General features: G+C 44.1%; 1 non-coding gene and 3 pseudogenes across 1 annotated transcript; all 4 read left to right on the forward strand.

Moving 5' to 3' along the window:
- The first annotated feature begins 2,982 nt into the window (after positions 1-2,982).
- LOC141269583 (5S ribosomal RNA) lies at positions 2,983-3,102 on the forward strand (annotated as a pseudogene).
- A 1,024-nt stretch (positions 3,103-4,126) lies between these two features.
- Positions 4,127-4,245, forward strand: LOC141269207 (5S ribosomal RNA; annotated as a pseudogene).
- A 5,827-nt stretch (positions 4,246-10,072) lies between these two features.
- On the forward strand, positions 10,073-10,191 carry LOC141267562 (5S ribosomal RNA; annotated as a pseudogene).
- A 621-nt stretch (positions 10,192-10,812) lies between these two features.
- LOC141267025 (5S ribosomal RNA) lies at positions 10,813-10,932 on the forward strand. Its single transcript, XR_012321044.1, has one exon. It is a non-coding gene; the product is annotated as a 5S ribosomal RNA (ribosomal RNA).
- The last annotated feature ends 5,764 nt before the right edge of the window (positions 10,933-16,696 follow it).

Consider the following 16,696-nt stretch of genomic DNA (forward strand, 5'->3'; position numbering starts at 1 on the left):
TATATATATATATATATATATGAACTATTACAAACTATGTAACTACAATTTTACTGTATAAGATTATAAATAAATATTGAGACATTGTATTACATTTTGATACAACATTATAATTTCAGTTTTTCCTTAGCCACTCCCTAAACCAAATCTTCTGTCTCTCTCAAATATCTCCAGGAACGCCCAATTTAGGAAAGACATTTTTCTATCCTTCAAAACCTCAGAGAACTGCCTGTTCTTCTGTCCACATTCCATGACGTCACTGTGAGTTGGTCGTCTCACCTGTCTCTGTCCATCAGTTTCAGCCATTTTCCTTTTTAGAGAATCACAGTTCTGACTGAGAATTAACTCATTCTGTGGAGAGATGGATCTTTGCACTGGCTGATATGGCTTATAACATATATGAAATCTTCTTCGTATTTGATAGAGTTCACTATGGGGATGACTCAGTCTAGGAGAGTTTGATATTGGCTTTTGGTAAGATTTTACCTTTCCTGGTTTTATAAATTTAGCTTGATTTATTTTCTTTTCACGATTCTCATGTTTTCTAACAAAATCCAGCTTCTGCGCACATTCAAATAATGAATTTTTTTGTGATGCCATAACTTGGGAAACTGAATTTAGGAATTTGAATTTTTGTACAAAAGTTGTTATCATATGTTGTACTTTTCCATTTTTGATGAGAGCTTTGTACAACCGTTCAAATATGGACATGAATGTATATGTACATTCCTTCCTACCAATCCTTAGTTTCTGCAGATCTTCTATTTTGGGAAAATCCTTTGTGACACAATAAATCAAATATCTTAATCTGTCCGAATCATTTTCCCATCCATTAGGAGAGTCATTTTCACAGGGCATTAAATGTAAACGTCTGGACAATGTCACAGGAATCCATATTTTAAATAATTGATTCCTCTCCTCATTGGATAAATCAAACTTATCAGAGAAGCTCTCAAATGTCTCTGAATTTCTACAGGCATGGATTTTGACATCATATTTTGGCATGATTTTGTATAATTTCAGCAAATTTTTCCTCATTTTAATTTGGAGTTGAGCCTGGGTAATTCCAGAATTCTCTGATATTTTTAGTGGCTCTTGTACGTCCGTTCCTCCTACGTCACTCAAGTCTCCTCCCACATCACCTAGTATGTCGGTTTCTCGTATGTCAGTCATGTCTCCTCCCATGTCAGGTTTCTGTATGTCCGTTTCTTGGTCAGACCCAAGGTCACCTTCAGTTACAGACACGTGTCTTACTTCTTGTTCATTTTCCACATTACAGTCAGAATCAGTATCACCGTCTGACACTTCTACACTATTTTCCTGCTTAGAAATCTCTAACACAAGACTATGAAAAAAATCTACCAAATGTAGAATATTTCTCAATTTCTGTTTGTCTCTATTTACCAATTTAGAAGTTAACTGTAAATTCTGCAATTCACATTCTTTGTATAAACTGAGCCACAAAACTTCTATGTCATCTCCTACATTAACTTTGAAATTAATATTACTTTGTTTAGCAAAAGAAGAAATTATATCCATATTTTGCTTACCTTAAGATTCCTTGGCTTCTCTTTATCAGCACGTCCTGTCTTCAGTTTGTCTGATTCTTTTCCTGTGTGATTCTGTTCCTTGTTAGTACCTCTTTTTCCTCTCTTTCCTCAGTCTGTAGGTCCTTTCTGCTTCTCGTGACAAACTAGTGAATTTACTGACACGTGAACAACAGCTGTTCAGCTCGTCAGGACTCCCCCCTTGTTCACGGAAGAAATTCACTTACTTAATTTAAAAAACAAAAAAACAGGACTGGCTGACTCACCATTGTAAAATAATACTCTTCCTGTATTATTTTTTTCTACTGAGGACTTCTCAAAGTATCAATATCACGATATTCTTATAAAAAAGTGTATCTATTTATTCTTGGATTGTCCATTAAAAAGAATCAGATTGCAGCAGGTACATACAATAATTAGTTATAAAGTAATTGTCCATTTGTCCATAATTAGCTTAATTGTTGAGATTCACCCATCTTTCCTTGGATCCTGGCTGGTAAATCATGTCTTTGTCCAGCATGTCTCCAGACCTACATGTCATCTGCTTCTCAGCATGAAGATTCTGTGTCTTGTGGGGTGGGCAGAGCAAGAGAGCCCCCCCTTTCTGTACCATGGCCTTTTATAGCCAGTCGTATGGACACCTGTTCTACATATGGTAGTGAACCAAAAATACACACACAAATAGCGCATGTCAACTAGACACGATGGCTGAGGCATAGAACTCAGAAAAATGATTATCGATTAACATTCCAAATTAATTTCCATAATTAACCATTTAACAGAGACCGCCTGGGAATACCAGGTGCTGTAGGCTTTTGCTTTTTCCTTCCTTCCACCAGCAGGGGGCACTCTCTTCTATGCCTTTTTTCCATTCCCTTTCACAAGTGCACACATTCATTCTCTTTTCTTTTTTTCATTTGCTTTCTCTCTTGCGCTATTTCATCTCTGCAAAATAACAGCATCCTTCTGATCACCGTGGGCCTCCAGCATTGTTGCTTATTTACTTTTAATACTAGGCTCCTTTTCACCAGGACCAGCATCTCCCGGGTGGCTGGAGGCAACCACTGGTAACCCCAAGCAGAAGACCTTTGCAGGCAACATGACCCTCCCCCCTGAAGAGCAGCTCAAAGTCACTGGCAACCATCTCACCCTCTTCCTTCATTCACCCCTGGACGTCTCGCTCCACCCCCAAGTTACGGGTCCAGCTTGCTCTTTCTGTCACATTACCGCGATGAAGGGTTTAGCCTGCAGGAGACCCTGCGCCGAGCCATTTTTGAAGACACCTGATGCGGCGGGTGAATCACTGCTAAACAAACCACACCTGTAGGGACGGCACAGCCTTTGCATGGACCCTTTGGAGCCCGCCCCGTCACCACCAGATTGCTCGCCATCAAGCGATCCTGAGAAAGGCTGGCCGGTCGATGGATCAAGCAGCGTCTACTAGCCATACCACCTTGGATACGCCTGATCTCGTCTGATCTCGGAAGCAAAGCAGGGCTGGGCTCGGACATTACTTGAATGTGAGACCTCCTGGGAACACCGGGTGCTGTAGACGATTTTGATAACGTTTTTGCCCTACTGCCCAGCTCGGCTAGCATGGAACGGCGCCTTGCCGGACACCGACCTTAAGTAACTTAGATGATGGAAGCCCCAAGGCCTCTGAGCCAGTTGGCAGCTAAGTACGCTACCCCGCCGCCCTTCTCGCAGGCCTGACACCGAGCTCCTTACCACGGCTAGGAGTGCTTATTGACTCCGCAGCTCGCCGTGTGGAAATGATGGCGTTAAAAGCACCCGGGGCCGTGAAGGGGCCAGGCTTTCAGCAGGTGCCCAGGGAAGGTTTTGGATGACGGCCGCCTAGCGAGGTCCAGCAGAAGTAACATGTTTCTCTGCAAAGAAGCTTGTGTAACCAAGCCAGACGGCTGCCAAAGAGCTAACCTCAGTGCAAGGAAGGCAAGGAAGGTGCAGAAGGAATTGGGGAGGGGGGGTGATTCCTGCTAGGGCCCTGAAATCATAAAACAGGCAGGAGAGTCTGACGCATGGTGACGTAGAGGTTGTAGGGGCAGATAGGGGGTGTTGTCACGTGCGAGCACGTGTGCATGCTGGCTTGTGTGTGAGAGTGCGCTTCCTAGGTGTGGCGCGCTGCAGACAGTCAAAGGGATTGTTCCCTTTCATTAATAGTTAATCCCCGGCTGCAGGCTATTAGAAAGCAACTAACCGCGCTCTACTCACCCTACCCAGGTCTACCGGTGAGTCTCGCCTCTGCTCCCGGCCTGTGGCATTGGCTGTGAAGCTGACGTTCCGTCGACAGCGCTGCAGCCGATCAGTGTGCTCAGCGGCTCTGAGTGGGGCCTTTTGTCTACAAGACCTTTTAAGGAAGCCAGCAAAAAAATTGAAGAGAAGGGAAAGCACAAAAAGACCTGGTCTTGCTGAGCACTGGAAAGGGCAGCCGGCAGCCAGACTTCAAAGTAGAAAAGCAGCAAATGAGAGGCTTGTCTGTGCCTTCAAAGTAGAAAAGCAGCAAGTGAGAGGCTTGTCTGTGCCTTCAAAGTAGAAAAGCAGCAAGTGAGAGGCTTGTCTGTGCCTACGGCCAAACCACTCTGTACGCGCCTGATCTTGTCTAATCTTGGAAGCTAAGCAGGGTTGAGCCTGGTTAGTACTTGGATGAGAGACCACCAGGGAATACCAGGTGCTGTAGGCTTTTGCTTTTTCTTTCCTTCCACCAGCAGGGGGCACTCTCTTCTATGCCTTTTTTCCATTCCCTTTCACAAGTGCACACATTCATTCTCTTTTCTTTTTTTCATTTGCTCTCTCTCTTGCGCTATTTCATCTCTGCAAAATACCAGCATCCTTCTGATCACCGTGGGTCTCCAGCATTGTTGCTTCTTTACTTTTAATACTAGGCTCCTTTTCACCAGGACCAGCGTCTCCCAAGTGGCTGGAGGCAACCACCGGTAACCCCAAGCAGAAGACCTTTGCAGGCAACACGACCCTCCCCCCTGAAGAGCAGCTCAATGTCACTGGCAACCATCTCACCCTCTTCCTTCATTCACCCCTGGACGTCTCGCTCCGCCCCCAAGTTACGGGTCCAGCTTGCTCTTTCTGTCACATTACCGCGATGAAGGGTTTAGCCTGCAGGAGACCCTGCGCCGAGACATTTTTGAAGACACCTGATGCGGCGGGTGAATCACTGCTAAACAAACCACACCTGTAGGGACGGCACAGCCTTTGCATGGACCCTTCGGAGCCCGCCCCGTCACGGCCAGAATGCTCTCCACCAAGCGTGTTACAACTCTCCTGTTAGGTTTTTTTTAGTTTGCTGGTCACATGACCATTTTGCCTATTTAATCCGGCTCCGCCCTCCTGGCTTTGCTGGACTTCATTTGTATTTACTACTGTTGAGCTAGCTTGTTGCTCTGTTGCCGTTCTCTGTTAGTTTTGCTAGGTCTTCTGACCCCTATGCCTTTTTGTTGTGTGTTTGTCTTTGACTGCTACTATTTCTGCTAGGAGGTGTCCAACTTTTCCCAGTCCCTAGATCTTGTAGGGATCCCTCCCTCACATCTATATGTCTGCGTTCAGACTAGCCGAGGACTTTAGCGGTTTTGATCGCAGGATCAGGTTCCCCGTTACATCGTAGGGATCTAGTTTAGTTCTATTGTAGGGATAGATCTCCTTTCTTTCCTTAGTCTCTGTAGCAGATCATAACAGTAATTCCAGCCATAAAAAAAAAAAAAAAAAAAAATTTCTCTAAGGAAAGACCTCCAGTTTTCCATCATGGTCTCGGTGCAAGATTTGCCTCAACGCTTGCAGGGACTCTCTCTGGAGGTGACCAAGCTCCAACAACACGTGAGTAGATGTTCTGGAGCGCATTTTGTGGAACCTAAGGTACGTCTGCCTGATCTATTTTTTGGCAAACAACAAGATTTTTTTTCTTTTAAAAATGCTTGTCTATTATATTTTCGTTTGAGACCCGGATCCTCTGGTGATGAATCACAGCGCATAGGGATCATAATGTCACTTTTGCGCAAAGATCCTCAGGGATGGGCCTTCTCTCTCCAACCTAGCGATCCGTGCTTTAGATCAGTGGATAGTTTTTTTTCTGCTTTGGGTTTGTTGTACGATGATCCTGATCGTGTCTCATCTGCTGAGTCTGAATTAAGACGTTTGAGGCAGGGATCAGGTAATGTGGAGAAATATTGTTCTCACTTCTGTCGGTGGTCTGCCCAGGTGGGGTGGAACGATTCTGCTTTGAAAAGCTTGTTTCTTGCAGGGCTATGTGAAAGGGTAAAGGATTTATTGATTGCTTATCCCACACCTGGAAACTTGCAGGAGGCAATGCAATTAGCTATACGGGTGGACAGGAGACTGCGTGAAAGGGTTAATGAGAGCAAATCCTCTGCTATGTCAGCTTCGAGTCCTGAGAGGTTCTGTGCTGAGAATGGAGAGCCGATGGAAATTGGGGCGATGGCACCCCGCTCTCAGAAAAAAGACCGCCGACTTTCTGAAGGCTTGTGTTTCTATTGCGGAAATTCTGGTCATTTTATTAAGAGCTGTGTGCTTCGTAAGAAGAAAGAAAAAAAAATGGTCAGTCATGCTCGTATTGCCTGTTTAAATTCTAAGGGAGTATTCCTATCTGCCACTACTGCTGCTCAGGATGAATTAATTGAATTTCGGGTATTTGTGGATTGTGGATCTACTCTGAATGTGATTGATGGGGGATTCTTGGAAAAACTTAGATTAGAACCTAAAACTTTGTCATCCCCTATTGCTGTGGTTTCTGTCGATGGCTCTCCCTTGAAGAGTGTTACTCACAAGGTCTGTGAATTTCCCCTCACTATTAATGGTATTCATCAAGAGAATTTGGATTTGGTGGTATTGGATAATTTGCCTTCTCCAGTAATATTGGGGTTACCCTGGTTAAAATTGCACAATCCTGTACTGGATTGGTCTACCAATGAAATTAAGTCCTGGAGCCCTAAGTGTTATGACAAGTGTTGTAACGGGCGCATTGCTGCTGTGGCTAGAGGGGAATTGCCTGTACCTATTCAGGATTTTTGGAGAGTTTTTTCTGAGGAGGAGTCGCAGGTTTTGCCTCCCCATAGAGACTATGATTGTACCATTGAATTTGTCCCTGGCGCGACTCTTCCTAAGAGTCGTTTATTTAATCTTACTATTCCTGAAAGAAAGGCTTTGGAAGAATACATACAGACAAGCTTGGCCGCCGGTCACATTAGGCCTTCCAAGTCTCCTGTGGCTGTTGGATTTTTTTTTGTAAAAAAAAAAGATGGCGGTTTACGTCCTTGTCTGGACTTTCGTGAGATTAATAAAATTACTGTACGCAATCCTTACCCACTGCCATTGATTCCTGATTTATTTAACCAGTTAGTGGGGGCCAAGTGGTTTTCTAAAATTGATCTCCGGGAGGCATACAATTTGTTGCGCATGAAGGAGGGTGATGAATGGAAGACTGCTTTTAACACTCCTGTGGGTCATTTTGAGAATCTGGTTATGCCTTTTGGTCTCACCAATGCTCCAGCATTTTTTCAGAATCTTATTAATGATATCCTTAGACCTTTAATCGGCAAAAATTTGGTTGTGTATTTGGATGACATTTTGATTTATTCGCCGGATCTGGAGTCTCATTGGCGGAGCGTACGTGAGGTATTACAGTTATTAATGGACAATTCGCTTTTTGCTAAGCTGGAGAAATGTGAGTTCGCTGTACAGAGAATTAGTTTTTTGGGCTACATTATCTCCAGTGAAGGTTTTGAGATGGACCCGGTTAAAGTTCAAGCTGTGCAGGAATGGCCTAGGCCTATTGGTTTGAAATCGATACAGAGGTTTTTGGGTTTCGCCAATTATTACAGAAAATTCATAAAAAATGTTTCTATTATTGTCAAACCGCTGACCGATCTCACCAGGAAAGGTGCTAATGCGGTTCAGTGGACTTCTGAGGCCATTGAAGCTTTTGTGTTTCTAAAGGAGAGGTTCACCTCTGTTCCCATCCTTATGCAGCCTGATGTGACTAAGCCGTTTTTGGTTGAGGTTGATGCTTCTTCGGTGGGGGTTGGTGCGGTGTTGTCTCAGGAAAACAAGGATGGAGTACATCCCTGTGCCTTTTTTTCAAAAAAATTTTCCGAGACTGAACTTAATTACGATACTGATAATCGGGAATTGCTGGCGATTAAACTCGCATTTGAACACTGGCGTCATCTCTTGGAAGGTGCTGAATTTCCCATTCAGGTTTTCACTGATCATAAAAATCTGATCTATCTTGATGCTACCAAGCGCTTGAATGCCCGTCAGGCTAGGTGGGCACTTTTTTTCTCGCGGTTTAATTTTTCCGTTACTTACATCCCGGGTACCAAGAATGTTAAAGCGGATGCTTTGTCTCGCAGCTTTTCTCCCATGGTCGGTGTTGAGGAGGAAGAGGAGACCATTTTACAAGAAGGTGTTGTGATTGCTGCTTTGGACTCCGTTTTGGAGGATGAGATTCTTAAAGCACAGGAGAATGCCCCATCTAACACTCCCCATGGGAGGTTGTTTGTGCCTAGGACCTTTAGGAGAGATTTGTTTGTTGAGTGTCATGAGTCTCGGTTGGCAGGTCATCCAGGAATTTCTGAGACCAAGAGACTTGTGGGTCGCAGTTTTTGGTGGCCTGGATTGCAGAAGGAAGTCATTAAGTGGGTGCGCCAATGTACTGTGTGTGCAAGATCCAAGTCTTCGCATGCTCCTGCTGCGGGGTTGCTTTGCCCTCTGGAGGTTCCTAGTGCACCTTGGACACATCTGGCTATGGACTTTATTACTGACCTTCCTCCCTCTGAAGGTTTCACGGTCATCTGGGTGGTCGTGGACCATTTTAGCAAGATCTGTCACTTGGTTCCCTTCATCAAACTGCCTTGCGCTAAGACACTCGCTAAGGCCTTTGTCAAGGAGATTGTCAGACTACATGGTGTTCCTACTGACATTATTTCTGATAGGGGACCTCAGTTCGTGGCTCGTTTTTGGCGTGCCTTTTGTGACAGGTTGGGAGTTCATTTGTCGTTTTCATCCGGATATCATCCTGAGTCTAATGGCCAGACAGAAAGGAAGAACCAGGATGTTGAGCAGTTCTTGCGTTGTTTTGTGGCAGACAATCAAGAGGGGTGGTCTGAGTTTCTGTCACTTGCTGAATTTGCTCTTAACAACCATACATCCTCTTTTGCTGGGTGTTCGCCTTTTTTTTGTTGTTCTGGGAGACATCCGTCTTTTGGGTCATTTTCCAAATTGGTTTCGGCTGTGCCTGAGGAGGAGAGTTTTTCCGGTGATTTGGAGAGAGTTTGGACGGATGTGCGTGGTAATCTTCAGGAGGCTAACAAAAAATCTAAGAGGTACTTTGATAGGAAACGGCAAGAGATTTTGTTTGCGGTTGGTGACATGGTTTGGTTGTCCTCTAAGAATCTGCGATTGAGGATTCCTTCTAAAAAATTGGGTCCCAAGTTCGTAGGGCCCTTTAAGGTACTTCAGATAGTTAACCAATCTGCTGTTAGGCTGGAGGTTCATACGTCCTGGAGGATTAATCCGGTGTTTCATGTTTCTCTGTTGAAAAAAGCTGATGTGTCGGATGGTGACGCCTCTGCCACTGTTCCTCCGGTGGTGGAGGACGGGGTATATGAAATTTCCCGCATCCTAAATTCTAGACGGTATAGAGGGAGTTTGCAGTATCTCGTCGCTTGGAAGGGTTTCGGACCTGAGGATAACTCATGGGTGAGAGCGGATTATGTTTCTGCCCCCAGACTTGTCCGAGCGTTTCAGAGGAGGTTTCCTGGTAAGCCTGGGCCTAGGGGATCCGGAGGATCCTCTTAGAAGAGGGGGTACTGTTACAACTCTCCTGTTAGTTTTTTTTTAGTTTGCTGGTCACATGACCATTTTGCCTATTTAATCCGGCTCCGCCCACCTGGCTTTGCTGGACTTCATTTGTATTTACTACTGTTGAGCTAGCTTGTTGCTCTGTTGCCGTTCTCTGTTAGTTTTGCTAGGTCTTCTGACCCCTATGCCTTTTTGTTGTATGTTTGTCTTTGACTGCTACTATTTCTGCTAGGAGGTGTCCAACTTTTCCCAGTCCCTAGATCTTGTAGGGATCCCTCCCTCACATCTATAGGTCTGCGTTCAGACTAGCCGAGGACTTTAGCGGGTCTGATCGCAGGATCAGGTTCCCCGTTACATCGTAGGGATCTAGCTTAGTTCTATAGTAGGGATAGATCTCCTTTCTTTCCTTAGTCTCTGTAGCAGATCATAACAAAGCGATCCTGACAAAGGCTTGCCGGGCGATGGATCGAGCAGCGTCTACTGGCCATACCACCTTGGATACGCCTGATCTCGTCTGATCTCAGAAGCAAAGCAGGGCTGGGCTCAAACAGTACTTGGATGGGATACCTCCTGGGAAGAGAAGGGAAAGCACAAAAGGACCTGGTCTTCCTGAACGCTGGAAAAGGCATCCGGCAGCCAGCATTCAAAGTAGAAAAGCAGAAAGTGAGAGGCTTGTCTCTGCCTACGGCCACACCACCCTGAACACGCCCGATCTCATCTGATCTTAGAAGCTAAGCAGAGTTGGGCCTGGTTAGTATTTGGATGGGAGACAACCTGGGAATACCAGGTGCTGTAGGCTTTTGCTTTTTCCTTCTTTCCACCAGCAGGGGGCACTCTCTTCTATGCCTTTTTTCCATTCCCTTTCACAAGTGCACACATTCATTCTCTTTTCTTTCTTTCATTTGCTTTCTCTCTTGCGCTATTTCATCTCTGCAAAATACCAGCATCCTTCTGATCACCGTGGGCCTCCAGCATTGTTGCTTATTTATTTTTAATACTAGGCTCCTTTTCACCAGGACCAGCGTCTCCCGGGTGGCTGGAGGCAACAACCGGTAACCCCAAGCAGAAGACCTTTGCAGGCAACATGACCCTCCCCCCTGAAGAGCAGCTCAAAGTCACTGGCAACCATCTCACCCTCTTCCTTCATTCACCCCTGGACGTCTCGCTCTGCCCCCAAGTTACGGGTCCAGCTTGCTCTTTCTGTCACATTACCCCAATTAAGGGTTTAGCCTGCAGGAGACCCTGCGCCGAGCCATTTTTGAAGACACCTGATGCGGCGGGTGAATCACTGCTAAACAAACCACACCTGTAGGGACGGCACAGCCTTTGCATGGACCCTTCGGAGCCCGCCCCGTCACGGCCAGATTGCTCGCCACCAAGCGATCCTGAGAAAGGCTGGCCGGGCGATGGATCAAGCAGCGTCTACTGGCCATACCACCTTGGATACGCCTGATCTCGTCTGATCTCGGAAGCAAAGCAGGGCTGGGCTTGGACAGTACTTCGATGGGAGACCTCCTGGGAACACCAGGTGCTGTAGACCATTTTGATGACGTTTTGCCCTACTGCCCAGCTCGGCTAGCATGGAACGGCGCCTTGCCGGACACCGACCTTAAGTACCTTAGATGATGGAAGCCCCAAGGCCTCTGAGCCAGTTGGCAGCTAAGTACACTACCTCACCGCCTTCACGCAGGGCTGACACCGAGCTCCTTGCCACGGCTAGGAGTGCTTATTGACTCCGCAGCTCGCCGTGTGGAAATGATGGCGTTAACACTAGAACTACTGATGGAGTCATTTTGACTCATTTCGTTTTTTATTTCTCTTCTGTGACTACATTTTTCAGAATTCCGGCTTGAAACTTGGTGACTTTTCCTCAAATATGATGTGAAAAAAGATTTTGTGAGAATAAATAATTTTGGTGAAAAATTTGCGCGTTTTTTTCAAAATTTACCAAGAACTACTGAAGGGAGTCATTTTGACTCCCTACTATATTTTGAGGTCCTTTTGTCACTAAATGTTGCTATAAAGTTTTGTGCATAATTTTTTCACTCTGTCTTATTTACCCTGATGTTCATATAGATGTAGTTCAATTTACATGTCAACTTTTCACATTTTCCTTGTGTTTTACCTGCTTGTATTACTGTGTAATGCTGAACAAAATAGCTTGTTTACTCTAGTCTCTTATCTTATGCTAATGAAGGGTGGTGTTTTTCTAAGGTCCTAGCAGGAGACAGTATTCTGGATAGTAACTTTACTTTCAGTTCAGCTGAAGAGACAAAGAGAACAGACGCAGACATACGAGCTCTGAAGACTCATACAGGTATGAATTGTTATGAAATAGTTTAGCTGTCTGTCAACTGATTCAGCCCACCTACTTTTGAAGGTGGCAGAACAGTTATTATTTCTTTTAGTTTTCATTTCATTTCTATTTTTCAGCAGGGAACTATATAGAATTATGGAATTTGTGAGGAATATGGAGAGAAGACGTTTGATAAAGCCTCAGGATATTCTGGCTACTTTGCAATCCATACCGGAGGATGAATGGGAGTCCGAATTGCAGGAACATGTATTTGATTCTGACCGTGATGAAGATTTCATTCCTCAGAACATATCAAGTGAATCTGAAGACTCAGAAGGAACAAATCCAGAAGGTAAGTAGTTATGTGTATTTATTTGTTCTTCCACACACTGAGTTAGGGCCTGTGCACACTAGCAGAATTCTGGCTGAATAGCCATCTGGATATTCTTGCCGCAATACAGGCCGTACCTGCCCGCTCATGCCTGAAGCTCCGCTCCGAACCCCGGGCTGGAGCCGCTGTCAGGGACAGAGCAGCGCTTGCTTACGCGCGAGCACGGCTCCGTCCCAGACAGCGGCTCCAGCCCGGGGTTCGGAGCGGAGCTTCAGGTATGAAACTCCGCTCTGTACCTGAGCGGGCAGGTACGGGCCGGATTGTGGTGAGAATATCCGGTCGGATATTCCGCCGCTAATCCAGCCAGTGTGCACGGACCCTTACAAAACAAAAATTCTAAATATTCATCAACTTTTTTACAGATATTCCAAGCACATCAACTGGGGATCGGGCTCATGCAGTTATGTTGCCTCGTGACCATCCTCCTGGTCGTGGACAGAAAAAATCAGCAAAACGTCCCAGAAATGAAAGAACAACAGATAACGATGGCGGCGAAGGTAATGCAACAACAAACACCAGAGAAGGCGAATCTGAAGGAATACTAGTTTCAGCGGATGGTATTCAATGGAAACCTGTTGAAATTGGAGAACACTTGCCTGGTAGGCGTGACAGCCAAACTATTCTTCGAGAAGCACCTGGCCCTACAGGATACGCCAGAAGAAATATCATTATCGATAGTCCTTTGAGCGCATGGCGTTTATTTTTTGATTCATATATATTGACACATATAAAGAACTGTACGCTTGCAGAAGCATGCAGGAACAATAATTTACAGTTTACTCTATCTGATGAGGAGCTAGATGCATTCATTGCGATATTCTATGCTCGTGAAATATCTGGCACGAAACGTCACTCGATTAGCAGTATTTGGTGTAATGACTGGGGAATACCGTTTTGCAAAGCGACAATGTCTAGGGACCGCTTTGTTGAAATTATGAGGTTTCTCAGATTTGATGAGAAATCTACTCGATCGGAGAGACTGCAAACGGACAAGTTTGCTCTATTTTCTACTGTGTGGGACAGGTTTATTGAAAATTGTATTGCGTGTTACAAACCTGGCCCATACATAACGGTGGATGAGCAACTTTTCCCAAGCAAAACTAGGTGTCCATTCACGCAGTACATGCCTTCCAAACCAGATAAATATGGCCACAAATATTGGCTAGCTGTTGATAAGAGGAGCAAATATCTGGCAAATGGCTTCCCTTATCTAGGCAAAGATGACACACGCCGTGCTGAGGACCGTTTAGCTGACCATGTGGTAATGAAGTTATTGGACCCGTTTTTGAAAAAAGGTCGCAATGTTACAACCGATAATTATTTTACTTCAGTAAAATTAGCTAAACAGCTAAAAAGCAAAGGAACAACCATCGTGGGAACACTGAACAAGATAAGGCGAGAAGTGCCTAAAGAAATAAAATCCATGAAAGAGGAATTGTACAACACTAAAGTGTTTAGAAATGAAGACAATTTTACACTAACAGTATATCAAGGAAAGCCCAACAAAAATGTTGTCATTTTGAGTTCCGTCCATCCAGATGTTGTTGTTGCGTCTGATTCCGCTAAAAAAACTCCAGAAACGGTAAAGTTTTACAATGAAACAAAATATGGAGTAGATGTAGTGGATCAGATGGCACGAAAATATAGCACACGAACATGCACAAGGAGATGGCCTGTTCATGCATTTGAAAATGCCTTAGACTTTGCGGGTATAAATGCATGGATAATATTCAAGGAGATTACCCACCAAAAAATGTCACGCAAGGCATTTTTGCAAACACTTGTGAGAGAGTTGAGTGGTCCTTATGTCACAGATAGGGCAAAGGGTTCCACGTCCCAAGTTTCTACATGCTCAGAAGTGATGGTTCAAACAAAATTTTGCCAGATCAAAGAAAAGTGCAAGAAAAATACATCTGTCGGAAATTGTAAGACTTGTGGTAAGTCTTTGTGTGGGCAATGTACTGCCATAAATCAAAGGCAATGCCTAAAATGCGAAACACCAAATGTTTAGAAGGTGAATTCTGCGCCATATTTTCATTTTTATGCTCCTCCACCTACATTTTCTCTGCTTTTTGTTCTTCAGTTGTTGTTTATATGTGTGCAACGTCTATTATAATTATTGTTATTTTCTGTAGAAAAATAAGAAAAGCAGAAAAAAAACAATCAAAAGCATTACTGTTGGATCTCACAATAATAATACATTACAAAAAATATAATTATTAATAAATAACCACAAATGAAACTCTAAAAATAAACAAAAACAAGCAAGGAGTCAAAATGACTCCTTTCAGTAGTTCTAGGCGGGGTCACGAGTCCAGTAGTCCTAGTGTTAAAAGCACCCGGGGCCGTAAAGGGGCCAGGCTTTCAGCAGGTGCCCAGGGAAGGTTTTGGATGCCGGCCATCTAGCGAGGTCCAGCAGAAGTAACATGTTTCTCTGCAAAGAAGCTTGTGTAACCAAGCCAGACGGCTGACAAAGAGCTAACCTCAGTGCAAGGAAGGCAAGGAAGGTGCGGAAGGAATTGGGGAGGGGGGGGTGATTCCTGCTAGGGCCCTGAAATCATAAAACAGGCAGGAGTGTCTGACGCATGGTGACGGAGAGGTTGTAGGGGCAGATAGGGGGTTTTGTCACGTGCGAGCACGTGTGCATGCTGGCTTGTGTGTGAGAGTGCGCTTCCTAGGTGTGGCGCGCTGCAGACAGTCAAAGGGATTGTTCCCTTTCATTAAAAGTTAATCCCAGGCTGCAGCCTATTAGAAAGCAACTAACCGCGCTCTACTCATCCTACCCGGTTCTACCGGTGAGTCTCGACTCTGCTCCCGGCCTGTGGCATTGGCCGTGAAGCTGACGTTCCGTCAACAGCGCTGCAGCCGATCAGTGAGCTCAGCGGCTCTGAGTGGGGCGTTGTGTCTACAAGACCTTTTAAGGAAGCCAGCAAAAAAATTGAAGAGAAGGGCAAGCACAAAAGGACCTGGTCTTGCTGAGCACTGGAAAGGGCAGCCGGCAGCCAGACGTCAAAGTAGAAAAGCAGCAAGTGAGAGGCGTGTCTCTGCCTATGGCTACACCACCCTGAACACGCCCGATCTCATCTGATCTCGGAAGCTAAGCAGGGGTGGGCCTGGTTGGTACTTGAATGGGAGTCTGTAAAATAATACTCTTTTCCTGTATTACTTTTTTCTACTGAGGACTTCTCAAAGTATCAATATCACGATATTCTTATAAAAAAATGTATCTATTTATTCTTGGATTGTCCATTAAAAAGAATCAGATTGCAGCAGGTACATACAATAATTAGTTATAAAGTAATTGTCCATTTGTCCATAATTAGCTTAATTGTTTAATTGTTGAGATTCACCCATCTTTCCTTGGATCCTGGCTGGTAAATCATGTCTTTGTCCAGCATGTGTCCAGGCCTACATGTCATCTGCTTCTCAGCATGAAGATTCTGTGTCTTGTGGGGTGGGCAGAGCAAGAGAGCCCCCCTTTTCTGTACCATGGGCTTTTATAGCCAGTCGTATGGACACCTGTTCTACATATGGTAGTGAACCAAAAATACACACATAAATAGCGCATGTCAACTAGACACGATGGCTGAGGCATAGAACTCAGAAAAATGATTATCGATTAACATTCCAAATGAATTTCCATAATTAACCATTTAACATTTCCTGCTTTTTTGAGAATAAAAGGACTTTAACTGAAATTTCTCAAAAGAAGATACATTCATCAATCATTTTTTCTTTCCTTCTTCCTTGGCAATATCATTAAATTTCCATAATAATAATAATAGTAATAATAGTATCAATATCGGATTATTGTTATATAATGATGTGAATTCATGTTATGGTAAGCCGTGACTAATATTAATTTAATATGTATAATTATACTTCCCTATATCTAAATTGAAGCAATCGCGGGTTCAATCGTCATCATCTGATGTCATCGGGTCGTCGTCTCGTCTTCTTCTTGGTTCTTTTATAACACAGTCTTTAGATGAAAACTCTTTTGAAATAAATTACAGCATGTAGATATTGTACAGTCCATAATTGTGTTCATTATTGTTCAGTCCATAAACTGTACTCTTTATTAGAAAGATCATGTGTGTCAGTTGATAAGAAAACAAAGTCCATGGATGAAATGTAGCTTTAATATCTGTGCAGTGTCACCTGGACTTACGTTGGATCGTCTTTGGAATCTTCCGTGTGTCCGCACTGGTCTCGTGTCACTTTTGGAACAGATGTGACGTCTTTGGTCAGTAAAGCAAGGGTTAACTTGACACTTTCCTGCTTTATATAGCACCATAACCAGTACTCAGTCCTTTATATACAACACACATATGCCAGGTATTACCTGTTCACCAGCTTTCATTGAAGCGTTGCAGGTGATAAGAAACCACTGGAACGTGATGAAACTTGAATACAACACAGTACATATAGGATCATCGTCCTCTGCCGTCCTGGTGATCAGTGGTGTGAATTGTATTGTATGTAATGGACACAGTCTATTATAACACTCAGCATTCACACCTGTTACCTTCTGAGACGTCCGGATATCAGTTGCTTCTTCTTGTAACTTTTGAGAATCTCTTTGATTTATAAAAATGAAAAGTCTTTATTAATATA

This window comes from Phyllobates terribilis, unplaced genomic scaffold, assembly GCF_046119375.1.
Source record: "Phyllobates terribilis strain yellow unplaced genomic scaffold, ASM4611937v1 Scaffold_4__5_contigs__length_816908805, whole genome shotgun sequence".
NCBI classification, from domain to species: domain Eukaryota; kingdom Metazoa; phylum Chordata; class Amphibia; order Anura; family Dendrobatidae; genus Phyllobates; species Phyllobates terribilis.